The sequence below is a fragment of the Macaca mulatta genome, chromosome 2 (genome assembly GCF_049350105.2).
Source record: "Macaca mulatta isolate MMU2019108-1 chromosome 2, T2T-MMU8v2.0, whole genome shotgun sequence".
NCBI classification, from domain to species: Eukaryota; Metazoa; Chordata; class Mammalia; order Primates; family Cercopithecidae; genus Macaca; species Macaca mulatta.
In genome coordinates this window covers 173,081,193-173,094,736 of record NC_133407.1, presented here as the reverse complement: position 1 = coordinate 173,094,736, position 13,544 = coordinate 173,081,193, and the positions used below count along the sequence as shown (strand labels likewise).

Sequence of the window (13,544 nt, the reverse complement as noted above, 5' to 3'; positions counted from 1 at the left end):
TTACTTTTTTGAAAGGAGACATAATGTCTCTCATATAGGTAACCCAGATATCACTTATAGCCTTGACTGAGTGGTCCTGTTTTTTCTGAAGAATATTAGAGCAAGACTTAGTATACATGGAGACATAGTACCTGCAAATTGTTTAATCCTTCATTGCTCAGAAGAGCACTATAGGATTACAGGTCATACAATTCTGCAAGGGCAATGTCATCTCCCAGATTTAGCCAGATATTTTCCCTTTGATGATGGTGTATGTTTATAAATATTAGTAAGTCAATTGGATTCTCAGGTATCTGACAATATGACACTGGAAAGAATCTTAGAATTTAGAATCTTAGAAATTATGGCATTATTCAGTCAGAATCTGGTCTGCTTGAATACTTGTAAGACTGTGGGTTCTGGCACATGTTTAAGCCCTCAAACACCTCCCAGACATTCCCTGGGGGTGACTCATCCAGTTTTAAGTATCACTGACTATATGCCTCACTGCTTCTTTTCACTTCCATATAGAAAGCTTATGGATCTTTGGGGAAATGTGAGAAATGAGTTTCAAAAGAGGCTTTAACAAGTGAATGGCACAGAGTTTGCACTGTGGAGGAAGAAAGGCAATGGGGGAAGTAATTAAAGTATTTAGAGATTCATTTAATTTACCAAGCTAAATAAAGGAGCTATGGGTTGAGCTGTCTCATGGTTAACATTACACAGGAACACTACTATTTTCTTTCATTCTTCTCTGGAAACAATCTTGAATCATATTCTTCCAGTTACTTCACAAAATGTGGTGCTTGTGAGAAATTACATGTTATTGAGATGTGGTTCTCAGTCATTGAGATGTATAATTTGACCTGAAGTAAAAGAACTCACACAAAGCTTTCCACCTAGACTACAACCTAGTCATTTGATAGAGTAGTCTTAGAGGTTTTGAAATGGGAGATGACACATATTCCTCTTCTTTTTGGTCTGTTTATTGATAAAACAGTGCATACCAAGCTTGGCTCAGGGCATTTTTATTCTGTACATAACTGATTATATCCTTCAGTGTTTCCACTTCACATACTGCAGTGTCCAAAGTCCTGAGTGTGGCCTAAAAGGTCCCTCCCAGCATGTCTTCTGGCTCCTTTATCCAGCCTCTTTCTTCCTCACCACTCCTCCCAATGCGGATGCCTGACTTTGTCATTAAAAGTGTCTGTAATTCTTACAAGGTTCTCACAGGTGCCTGTTGGAAGATGGTTTCTCTCCTGTTCTTTTCTTCAACACATAGCCTTCCTTTATGAACTTCACTTCCTTTATGAAGGTGTGAACCAAAAATTATCTGAGACAAGTCTCAGTTTAGTTTATTTTGCCAATGTTAAGGATATGCCCATGACACACCCTCAGGAGATCCTGATGGTGTGTGCTAAGGTGATTGAGCAAAAGCTTAGTTTTATACATTTTAGGGAGACGTAAGACATCAATCAGTACATGTAAGATGTACATTGGTTCTGTCTGAAAAGACAAAACAACTCTAAGTGTGGGCTTCCAGGTCATAGGTGGATTCAGAGATTTTCCAATTGACAATTGGTTGAAAGAGTTTTTCTAAAGATCTGCAATCCATAGAAGGGAGTGTTTGGGTTAAGACAAGGGGTTGTGGAGACCAAGGTTCTTATTATGCAGATGAAGCTTCCAGGTAGCAGGCTTGAGAATGAAAAGATTGTAAATGTTTCTTATCAGACTTTAAAAAGGTACCAGACTCCGTTCTCTCCTGGATCAGGGAAAATAACTGGAAAAGGAAAGAAATTCTCTACAGAATTTAGACTTTCCCCACAAGAGACAGCTTTGCAGGGGCATTTCAAAATATTTCAAAGAAATATATTTTAGGGTAAAATACTTCAATTTCTTTCAGAGCCTGCTATCTGCCTTGTGACACAATACCAGAGTCAGGCTGGAATTCGGTGTCGTTTTGCTACAAAAAGTCTTAAAACCTCTGTTTTAATGTTAATGTTGGTGAGTTGTGCCTGATTCCAAAGGAAGGAGGGTATAAGGAGGTATGTATGACCTCCACTTCCCATCATGGCCTGAACTGGGTTCTCAGGTTAACTTCGAAATGGCCTTGGCCTAGAACAGGGGTTCATTCAGATGGTTAGAGGGCTTAGAATTTTATTTTTAGTTTACAAAGGTAACATTGCTTACATCTTAAAAAGTTTTTCTGCTCCCACAACTCCTACAGCTTTTATAGCCCTGATCACATTTCAATAGTTCTGCCTCCTGAACCAGAACATAAGTTCCTGGAAGATAAGAAGTGAGCCATTTTATAGTTCCATCCCTTATCTTTCCACCCCTGAGAGCATAGCAGTTCCTGAAATAAAACAGGAGATCCATGCACTTTTGAAATGTATTTTTTAAAATGATTCATCTCTCCATGTAAGAGAAGTGTTGTAGGTGGTTTCTAAGATGGTCTCCAAAAAACTCTGCCTCCTGTATTCATGCTTTTGTAAAATTCCCTCCCCTTCAGTTGGATTTCATGACTCACTTCTAGTGAAGGTAATGCAGCAGAGGGAATGGGGCGTCACTTCCAAGAGTAGTTTACAAAAAGTCTGTGATGGCCATCTTGGTCACTCTCTCTTGTTCTCTCCTCTTCTTCTTTGAGGAAGGCAGCTGCCATGTTAGAAGTACACGATGAAAAGGTCTACATTTCATTTGAAAGAGGATTCTGGTCAACAGTTAGAGAGGAAATAAGGTCTTCAGCCCAGTGTCCTGAGAACTGAAATTCTGCCAACAATCATGATGTGAATGAATTTAAAAGCAAATTGTTCCCCAATTTTGACTTCAAAGGAGACTGCAGTGCCCTGAGAGACCCTGAGTCAGAGACACCCAGCTAAGCTGGGCCGGTACTCCTGATCTACCAACACTGTGATCATAGATATTTGTTGTAGTAAGCTTCTAAATTGTGGGTGATCTGTTACACTACAAGAGATACTTAATAGAGGGAGTAAAGAGTTACATTAAATAATAAAACTCTAAATTACACAGTGTTGTGCCATGAGTTTGCTACTGTAACAACAATAGTTTAGGTTTTACTCTGCTTTGTAAAGCAGAAAGAAATATTGCAATTCCAGGAGAGAAAGAAGCGCAATCCTTTCAGGACAGGAGAGAAAGAAATGCAATCCTTCAAAAATAATTTGGCTGGGTGCAGGGACTCACACCGGTAATCCTAACACTGTGGGAGGCCAGACATGTGGATCACTTCAGGTCAGGAATTCAAGACCAACCTGGGCAACATAGTGAAACCCCATCTCTACTAAAAATACAAAAAATTAGCCAGGCATGGTGATGCACGCCTGTAATCCCAGCTACTTGGGAGGCTGAGGCAGGAGAATTGCTTGAACCCAGGAGGTGGAGGTTGCTGCGAGCTGAGATTGTGCCACTGCACTCCAGCCTGGGTAGCAGAGCGAGAATCTGTTTCAAAAAAATAATAATAAAATAAAAATAATTCAAAAAATATATATTAAATATCTATAATATTGAAAGCATTGTTACAGCATCTGGGAATACAATGACAAAAGCAGGAATATGATTCAGTTCCAGTTAATGGTGAAATAGCATGTATTGAACTAGCCATCCTACTGTTACCAATGCTAAATCTGGGAGAAAAAAATATTTGAAGCTATCTGAAAGCACAGGAGTGACCAAAAGCAGACAGAAACTGAAGAAGCCTTGAAAGAAAGTAAGAGGTTCATGTTTATATGTTTTTCCCCCAGGAAATCCCTCAGTCAGCAGAGGGATATAGAGCAGCTAGAACTTTAAAAGAAAGCTGAGATCTTACTGGTTTGATGATGGAAGGATGGATTTCAGGCTGCCAAAGTCATTTCAACTTTCGAGAGAAGAAGTGGTCCTGGAAGGGAGGGAGTCACAAAGTAGATGTATTGAGAGTATACAAATGATTCCTAAAACTTTGTAGGAAAGAAAAACTACTTAATTTTAGAAAACGAGCAAAAGAATTAGACACTCAAAATATCATATTGTAAGTGCATGTTTCACTGTATGTGTTTTTTCATACAAAATTTTAAAGAAGAGAACAAAAGCAAAGCATACACCATTCTTACACATGGAAATCATTTAGACTAATATAATTTTATTTTTAACTGATTAATTAATAACTTGAGGAGTTAGATTTGAATATGAGAATGATCAGAATAATAAGGTATAATAAGGTATAAACTCAAAATAAAATTCTAAGGCCAACACCCACTGAATAAACACCCTTGTGGCCAAGGGGACCCCAGGACAACCTTAAAACTGAATTCCTAGGCATGACAGCATGGGGGATCAGACATGCCTCACTATACCCCACTCCCTTTTATGATTTAGATACAGTAACTGATCAGCATTAATGTCAAAATACAGATCATAAGACTGACAGAACAGCCTCTTCGTAAAAGATACCAATTTATAAACAGGACCTAAGGCCATGCCAGGCAAGAGCTACATCATGCACCTCTATTAATATATTTAAACAATAAACTATGTTCTAACTGCCATAAGATGTTTCTTTTTCTCTACCAGATGAACAAGCACTGTCCATGAGATAAGCAATATTAAAACAACGTGTAACTTCACCAGATGCTGACTAACTGACCCCAGCTCCCGTTCCACCAGCTATAACTACAGCTTTCATTGGAAAACAGCCTGATTTCAGTAACTCTCTCCAGATAAGACCACTGACCATGGATTGGTTCCAGCTGTTTACAGAGATTGCACACTTACATGCCTTTGTGTTGTGAAAGGACCTTTTGATGTAAAAGGTCTAATTGTAATACATCTGGATATTAAGTTTCCATCTCAAGTTGAACATAAGTCTTACGTTACATGCATGTTTTCGTGATACACATGTGTCAGGACCACTTTCATGCATATTCGTAGCTCTTCCTGTAGGCTGTTGAATACATATGTTTAGCAAAACTATTCAGCATAAAACTGTATCACAGGCCGGGCGCGGTGGCTCAAGCCTGTAATCCCAGCACTTTGGGAGGCCGAGACGGGCGGATCACGAGGTCAGGAGATCAAGACCATCTTGGCTAACCCGGTGAAACCCCGTCTCTAGTAAAAAATACAAAAAAATAGCCGGGCGAGGTGGCGAGAGTCTGTAGTCCCAGCTACTCGGGAGGCTGAGGCAGGAGAATGGCGCAAACCCGGGAGGTGGAGCTTGCAGTGAGCCGAGATCTGGCCACTGCACTCCAGTCTCAGTCTCAGCGACAGAGCGAGACTCCATCTCAAAAACAACAACAACAACAACAACAACAACAACAACAACAACAAAAACTGTATCACAATCCCTCTTCCTTTAAAGTGCCTGGTGGCACATGGCTGGTGGCTGTACTTCCCAACCTGCAGGATGGCCACCTTACAGACTATAATCCTTTATAAGAAATAAAGTCTTCTCTCCTTCCCAAATTTATACACTGTGTTTATTTTTTAAGTTGGCGAAGGGTAGGTGCATAATAAAATCTAGTGGGGTATATGCAAACAGATACAGTGAACCTCAAAAGAACAATTGAAAAATACTTAGCAAGGAATTTGCTACTATGTGATACTGCCTGGCTCTGGAAAGTGAGATGCTTTACCAAGCTTTGCAGACATCCAGGTTCATGTAAATTTTTTGCCACATCTTGAGCTTAGTCTTGCGGGTAATGCCTTTCCCAAACAATGTCTTCAGTGCACACCAAACCTGGGACTTGTGGGAAGGTTAGACCCAGCAAAGAATGACTTTGGCACAGAAATTGTTTAGAGTTACCTTTGCATGATAGTAACAACAGCAGATTGACTCTCAGTCAGTTTTATTTTTGCTTTTATATATTCTGCCAAAAAGAAAGAAAAGTACACCCATTATTGTCTGCACTAGGGATGATTTCTACCATTTGTTCCTTGGTATAGCATTGAAATCTCCATTTGTTAAAACAGTTTAAAGATAGGACACTCTTCTTTACTTATCCACCATAGTCTCCCAAATTCTTAACAATTCCAGATTGTTTGCTTCACCTTCCTCCATCTGCATTATGGAAAGAATGCTAAACAGAGATAGACTCAAGAAACCCGGGAGTTGCAACTCTATCTTTGTCACATAATCATATGTGTTAAATGAGATAAGTATATGGAACTGAGATCACACTCTCCTTTGAAATTTAAATGAAATTGCTCAAGATCACTAACTCACAATTTTGTGAGTTTGTGAATTCCTAGGGATTTAGTTCCCCATAATTACAACTGATTCTGAGTCACCTTACTCTCCTTACTTCCTTGTTTCAGAATCTTCTTTACTACAAAGTTGTTCTCTTCTCTGTCTTCTTTCTGACCCAGGTGTGAACATACAATATCATTTTCTAGATTTTTACCAAATTCTCTCACCCAAGAAAGGAAATTATGTGTGCTGAAGACTGTGCTGAAATTTGGGGTCAGGAAAATGATTACAATCTAATAACATATATAATTAAAACTGAATATCATACCTCTCTACTGATAAGTCCTGTAGGGGCCCCATCCATGGACCTTCAGTAGCGTGTTTTTCAAGTACCAACTCAAAACATGTCACCCGGTTGTCTGTTCCTCATACTCTCTTCCCAACTAGCCTATCTTTTTCTCCAAGCATATACATATGTGCTTTTCCAAACAGAAGTCTACCTATCTACTCTGGATCCTAAATTTAAGTAGCCCAGAAAAATAGGCAGAAACTAGGCATTCTGTTCGGTCTTTTTTCTCTCCCCACAACACTCTATAGTAAAAAGAATAAAGATATTTGTCCCCACTGAGGTGGTTTACATCATCCCTCAGAGATTAAAAGCTATTATATTAGAGTTAGCTATCTTTTTAAATACAAATGCTTTTCCCTACAATGTACATAAATGTTTAGCACATAAAGGTAACTTAATTAATTTTTATTTCATTTCTGTACTATTGGTCAAATTGCTTCACCTTCCTTGGCCTTGTTACCCATTTAGCAAAGGCTCAGTGCTGAACACTGCAAAGCCTTGGGGGTGGGAGCTGCTCAAGGCCTTGAAAGCTCACCTTTCCATGAGTGTGCCCTGGATGTGGGACATGGAGTCAAAAGAAGATTACGGTGAAGCTTAAAGTTTCAATGAATGCCCTGCTGGATTTCAGACTTGTGTGGGGCTTGTAGCTCCTTTCTTTGGCTGATTTATCCCTTTTGGAATGGGAATGTTTACCTAATACTCATACTCACGTGGTATTTTGGAAGTAACTAACTTGTTTGTGATTTTACAGGTTCAAAGGTGGAAAGGACTTGCCTTGTCTTAGATGAGACTTTGGACTTTGGACTTTTTTTTTTTTTTTTTTTTTTTTTTTGAGACGGAGTCTCGCTCTGTCACCCAGGCTGGAGTGCTGTGGCCGGATCTCAGCTCACTGCAAGCTCCGCCTCCCAGGTTCCCGCCATTCTCCTGCCTCAGCCTCCCGAGTAGCTGGGACTACAGGCGCCCGCCACCGCGCCCGGCTAGTTTTTTTTTTTGTATTTTTTAGTAGAGACGGGGTTTCACCGTGTTAGCCAGGATGGTCTCGATCTCCTGACCTCGTGATCCGCCCGTCTCGGCCTCCCAAAGTGCTGGGATTACAGGCTTGAGCCACCGCGCCCGGCTGGACTTTGGACTTTTGAGTTAATACTAGAATGAGTTAAGACTTCAGAGGGATTATTGTGAAGGTATAATTGTATTTTGAAATATGAGAAGGATATGAGATTTTGGAGGGGCCAGGGGCAGAATGACATAGTTTGGGTGTGTGTTCCTGACCAAATATCATATTGAAATGTAATCCCCAATGTTGGAGGGGGCCTGGTGGGAGGTGATTGTATCCTGGGACAGGGTTATTAATGAATGGCTTAGCACCATCCCCTTTGTACTGGCCTCACAATAATGAGTGAGCTCTCACAAGATTTGATTGTTTTAAAGTGTATGGCACCTCTCCCCTTTTTCCTTGTTCCTGCTTTTGACATGTAAAATTTCTTCTCCCGCTTCACCTTTTCCCATGATTGTAAGTTTTCTCAGACCTCCCCAGAAGCCAAGAACATGCCAGCATTATGCTTTCTGTACCGCCTGCAGAACTGTGATCCAATTAAACCTCTTTTTTCTTGTAAGTTACCCAGTCTCAGGTATTTCTTTACAGCAATGAAAGAACAGCCTAATACATAATCTTACTCAAACTTTTCTGAAAAATAGAGAAGGATAGAATCCTTCCAAATTCATTGTACAAGGCCAGTGTTACCCTGATACTAAACCAGACAAAGACATATCAACAAACAAACAAACAAACCAGACCAATATCCCTGATGAATATTGATGCAAAAAATCTTCAACAATATAACAGCAAACCAAATTCAGAAACACATTGCAAAAATCATCCATCACTGCCAAGTGGGATTTATCCCCATGATGCAAGGATGGTTCACCATACATGCATACATGAGTCAATCAATGTGATACCTCACATTAACCGAATGAAGAAAAAAAACATATGATCATTTCAATTGATGCTGAAAATATATTTGATAAAATTTAACATCTCATTATGATAAAAACCCCAACAAACTTGGTGTAGAAAGAACAAAAAGAACAAACCTTAACACAATAAAAGACATACATGACAGACCCACATTGTGTATCATGGTTTGTGGAGAAATACTGAAAGCCTTTTCCCTAAGATCTGAAACATGACCAGGATGCCCTCTTCCACCACTGTTACTCAGCATTGAACTGAAAGTCCTAACTAGAGCAATCAGATGAAAGAAACATAGGGCATCCAAACTGGAAATGGAGAAATGAAATTATCCATGTTTGCATATACTATAATCTCATATTTGGAAAAACCTGAAGACTCCACCAAAAAATCTATTAGAACTAAGACAAGAAATTAGTAAAATTGCAGAATACAAATCAATATACAAATATCAGTAGCATTTTATATGCCAACAGCAAACAATCTGAAAAAGAAATCAAAAAAGTTCTCATTTGAAATGGCTACAAATAAAATAATACACCTAAGAATTAACCAAAGAAGTGAAATATGTCTATAGTGAAAACTGTGAAACACTGATGAAAGAAATTGAAGAGGACATAAAACACATGGAAGAATACTTCATGTTCATGTATTGGAAGAATCAATATTGATAATATGTCCATACCAATCAAAGCAACTCACAGATTCAATGCAATTCCTATCAATATCCCAATTATATTCTTCATAGAAATAGAAAGCACAATCCTAAAATTTATATAAAACCACAAAATACCCAGAATAACCAAAGCCATGTTGAGCAAAAAAGAACAAACATGGAGGAATCACATTACCTGGCATCAAATTATATTATGGAGATGTCATAATCAAAACAAAAATATGGTACTTGCATAAAAAGAGACACACAGACCAATGAAATACAATAAAGAACGAGAAATTAACCCATACATCTAGAGTGAACTCATTTTTAAAAAAAGGTGCCAAGAACATACACTGGGGAAATATAGCCTTTTCAATAAACCATGCTGGGAGAACTGGTTATCTGTACACAGAAGAATAAAACTACACCTCTATCTCTCACCATATACAAAGTAAAATTATAATGAATTAAAGACTTAAATCTAAGACCTCTAACTATGCAATTACTGAAAGAAAACTTCAGGGAAGCTTTCCAAGACATTGGACTGGGCAAAAGTTTATTGAGTAATACCCCACAAGCATAGGCAACCAAAGGAAAAATGGACAGATGGAGTTACACCAAGTTATAAAGCTTCTACCCAGCAAAGAAAACAATCAATAAAGTCAAGAGACAATGCACAGTGTGGGAAAAATATTTGCAAACTATCCATTTGGCAAAGGGTTACTAACGAGAATATATAAAGAGCTCAAATAATTCTAAAGGAACAAATCTAATGATTTGATTTAAAAATAAGCAAAATATCTGAATAAACTTCTCTCAAAAGAAGACATACAAATGGAAAATAGGCATATGATAAGGTTCTCCACATCACTAATCATCAGAGAAATGGCCAATCCAAATTACCATCAGATATATCATCTTATTTAAAATGGCTTTTGTCCAAAAGACAAGAAAAACAAATACTGATGAGGAGGTGAAGAAAGGGGAATTGTCATGCACTGTTGGTTGGAATGCAAATTAGTGCAGCCACTATGGAGAACAGTGTGAAGATTCTTCAAAAAACTAAAGATAGAACTATCATATGTGCCAGCAACCCCACTACTGGATATTGTTCCAAAGAAAATGACATCAATATGTCAAAGATATATCTGCACTCCCATGTTCTTTGCAGCACTATTCACAGTAGCCTAGATTTGGAAGTAATCTTTGTGCCCATCAACAGATGAATGGATAAAGACAATGTAGTTTTATACAAAATGGAGCACTATTCAGCCATAAAATATGATCGTATCATTTGCAACAACATGGATGGAAGTGTAGGTCATTACGTTAAGTGATATAAGCCAGTCTAGTTACAGAAAGAAAAATTTTGCATGTTCTCACTCATTTGTGGGATCTAAATATTAAAACAATTGAACTCAAGGAGATAGAGAGTAGAATGGTTACCAGACACTGGGGAAGGTAGCGGGGCAATTCAGGGAAAGTGGGGATGATAAATGTGCACAAAAAATAATTAGAATGAATAAGATCTAAAATTTGATAGCATAACAGGATGATTACACTTAATAACATATTATACATTTAAAATATCTAAAAGAATATAATTGAAATTATAACATGAAGAAATGATCATGCTTGAGGTGATATATACCACATTTGCCCTGATGTGATTATTACTCTTTGTATGCCTGTATAAACATATTTCATCTAACTCATAAATATGTATGCCTACTACATACACTTTAAAATAAATATTAATTTTTTTAAAACATAACATTAATCTAATAAAACCAAAAACGATGTGCAACTTCTCAGCAGGTATTTCATTGTGAATAACTCCATATCTCTTGTGTAATTTGGTAGTCATTTAAATACTATGCCCTCAACCCAAGAGTAGCATTGAGGGTGAGAGGTGACAACAACAACTAGAAGACAGCCAGAAATAACCTTCATGGGAGTTGTTTATACCAATGGGTTCATGTAATTCTATATTAAACCAGAAAAGAAATAGTACTGGACTCCCTCACAGCTCCTTAGAATCACCCATAGATTTCCCAGATCCTTGCTTTTCCCAGTGGAAAACAATCTTCTATAGTTTCCTGATCCTGAAAATATAGCAATCATATATCAGGCTTTACACAGGACTGTACCTATTTAAGATAGCCTGTCTCATTGCTAGACCACATACCAACATATATGTCTCAAAATATAATTCTGCCAACAACAAAAAATGGAACCTAGAAATTTCAGAACCATTATTTTATCCTATTTTAAATTAGCTTTAAATTGCCAGTTAGCTGCAATTTCCTCTTCTCAAGTGACTGAACATTATATCAGTTCCATTAAAAATGTGACATTAGCTGACCGATGGAGCAAAATACTAGTAATACTTCACCTCCAGTCATTGGACAGGCCAGAGGTGAGCCCTGCAGTCTAGGGGACAATCTTTAGCTGCTCAAGGATCAGATTCTCTCTCTCTCTCTCCCTAAAGTGAATAAAGAGATACAGAGACCTTAGTACAACAGTTTAGGTACTTGACCTGCAAGTTCACATAGGGTCAAATTTGACTCCTTCATTTTTGACCACATGTTCAAAGATGAGATGCAGACAAAGATGGTCCCTGCTCTTGGCTAGGAGAACAAAACAGACATACAAAGAAAAGCCTTGGCCCTAAAGTTCCCCAGGTCCTACATCTTCCCTTGTGCCTGGCTGAGATGTGCTTCTTTATTCTTCAATATATCTTTTTATTTAGACTTGTCTAAATGGTTCATTATTACCAAATTGCCTTGACTAAAACACCAGAATCTGAGACACAAGTTGCTAACTGCTGAAGAAAACACATTATACAATTAAAGTAAATTTCTGGGCCATGCAAATTAAAATATACTTTGAGGGGAGATACTCAATGGAAGATAGATTTTTGTTGTTGTTGTTCTTCACAATAATATATCTTTTTTTAAAATCTACCACTACAAACACTTTAAACAGGACTTTCCTTAAGTGCCATTCCCTTTAAAAAATTGGAAAGATCATTTACATTACTATTTCAACCAAGTAAAAGGTGCAGGGAAATAGCTTGATTACATCCACTTGTCCTAACTTTCAACAAACTAGCTGTATGGCTGTGGGCTGTCACCTTCTTTCATCAGGGCTCTATCCCCATCTAAAAACAAAGAGGTTAAATTAGATGCCGTCAAAGATTTCTTCAAGCATTAGAAAAATTGTAGCTCTAAATTGATAGAAGATTACAAATGGTGCCTAAGAAAAATTATAATCACCATTAGGTTTCTCCAAAGTTTCAATTAACTTACTAAGCTGAGCATTGTGATAAGATTGCAATATAATTGTGATTAATGTTGTAATCATTATGATAATTTGTATCATAACAAATCAGGAGGAGATCTTCTACAGCTACAAAGGCAACAGTATAATACAGGTTGTTGCTAATATTAACCATACCTTTATTTACATAGAGTTTTACAGCTTAAGAAAACATTTTATATACATTATCTTATTTGATCTCACACCACCTCTATGAAATGCTCCTTAATTAAATATGCTCACAGAAATTGAGAATATTTGAAGACAGAATCAAGGAATTTTACAGAATGAGAACTTTCAACTTAATGGAGAAAATTAGTTTGATTCATAAGGCAGGTAAAACAGTGATTCCCAGCATTTTAAGTGGGTGTGTAGGTCATAGATCATTTGAAAATCTGAAGAAAGTCATGAACCCTCACCCCAAAAATACATATGCCTACAACTATTAAAACTTAAATTTAATATAGGGAACCCCTATGATATGGTTAGGCTTTGTGTCCCCACTCAAATCTCATTTTGAATTATAATCTTCATAATTCCCATGTGTCAAGGGAGAGAGACCAGGTGGAGGTAACTGAATCATAAGCAATTTCCCCCATGCTGTTCTTGTGATAATGAGTGAGTTCTCAACTAGATCTGATGGTTTTATAAGGCAGTTTTCTCTGCTCTTGCTTGCTCTTCTCTCTGTCTTCTGCCACCATGTAAGATGTGCCTCTTCTCCTTCTGCCATAACTGTAAGTTTCCTGAGGCCTTCCCCATCCCTGTGGAACTGTGAGTCAATTAAAGCTCTTTTCTTTATACATTACCCAGTCTCGGGTATGTCTTTATAGAAGTGCAAAAACAGACTATTACCCTAGAAGCCCATATACCTCTCACTATTTACCCCTGATTTTAGGTCTAGAATGTTGCTTATTTTGGGAACTCAGCAAAGGGAAAAGAAAAAAGAATTTTTCTCTATTGTCTATGAATTTAGGTAGGAGAAAATATTTTTAATATTTATTGAGTAATGCCTACATTTTAAATATTTTCCTTCCTTAACTCATTTAATTCTAACAATAGCCCTATAAAGTAGGAATCACCTTCAATTTAC

General features: G+C 37.7%; 1 long non-coding RNA gene across 5 annotated transcripts in view; it reads right to left on the bottom strand.

Moving 5' to 3' along the window:
* Positions 1 to 13,544, bottom strand: part of LOC114676434 (uncharacterized) — a 587,559-nt gene that overhangs the window by 480,612 nt on the left and 93,403 nt on the right. The window contains exon 2 of one of the 5 annotated variants that reach the window (XR_013414574.1): positions 3,803 to 3,871. The exons of the other annotated variants lie outside the window; for them this stretch is intronic. This is a non-coding gene — a long non-coding RNA (uncharacterized LOC114676434). The remainder of the gene's footprint in view (positions 1 to 3,802; positions 3,872 to 13,544) is intronic. 5 annotated transcript variants of the gene reach the window in all.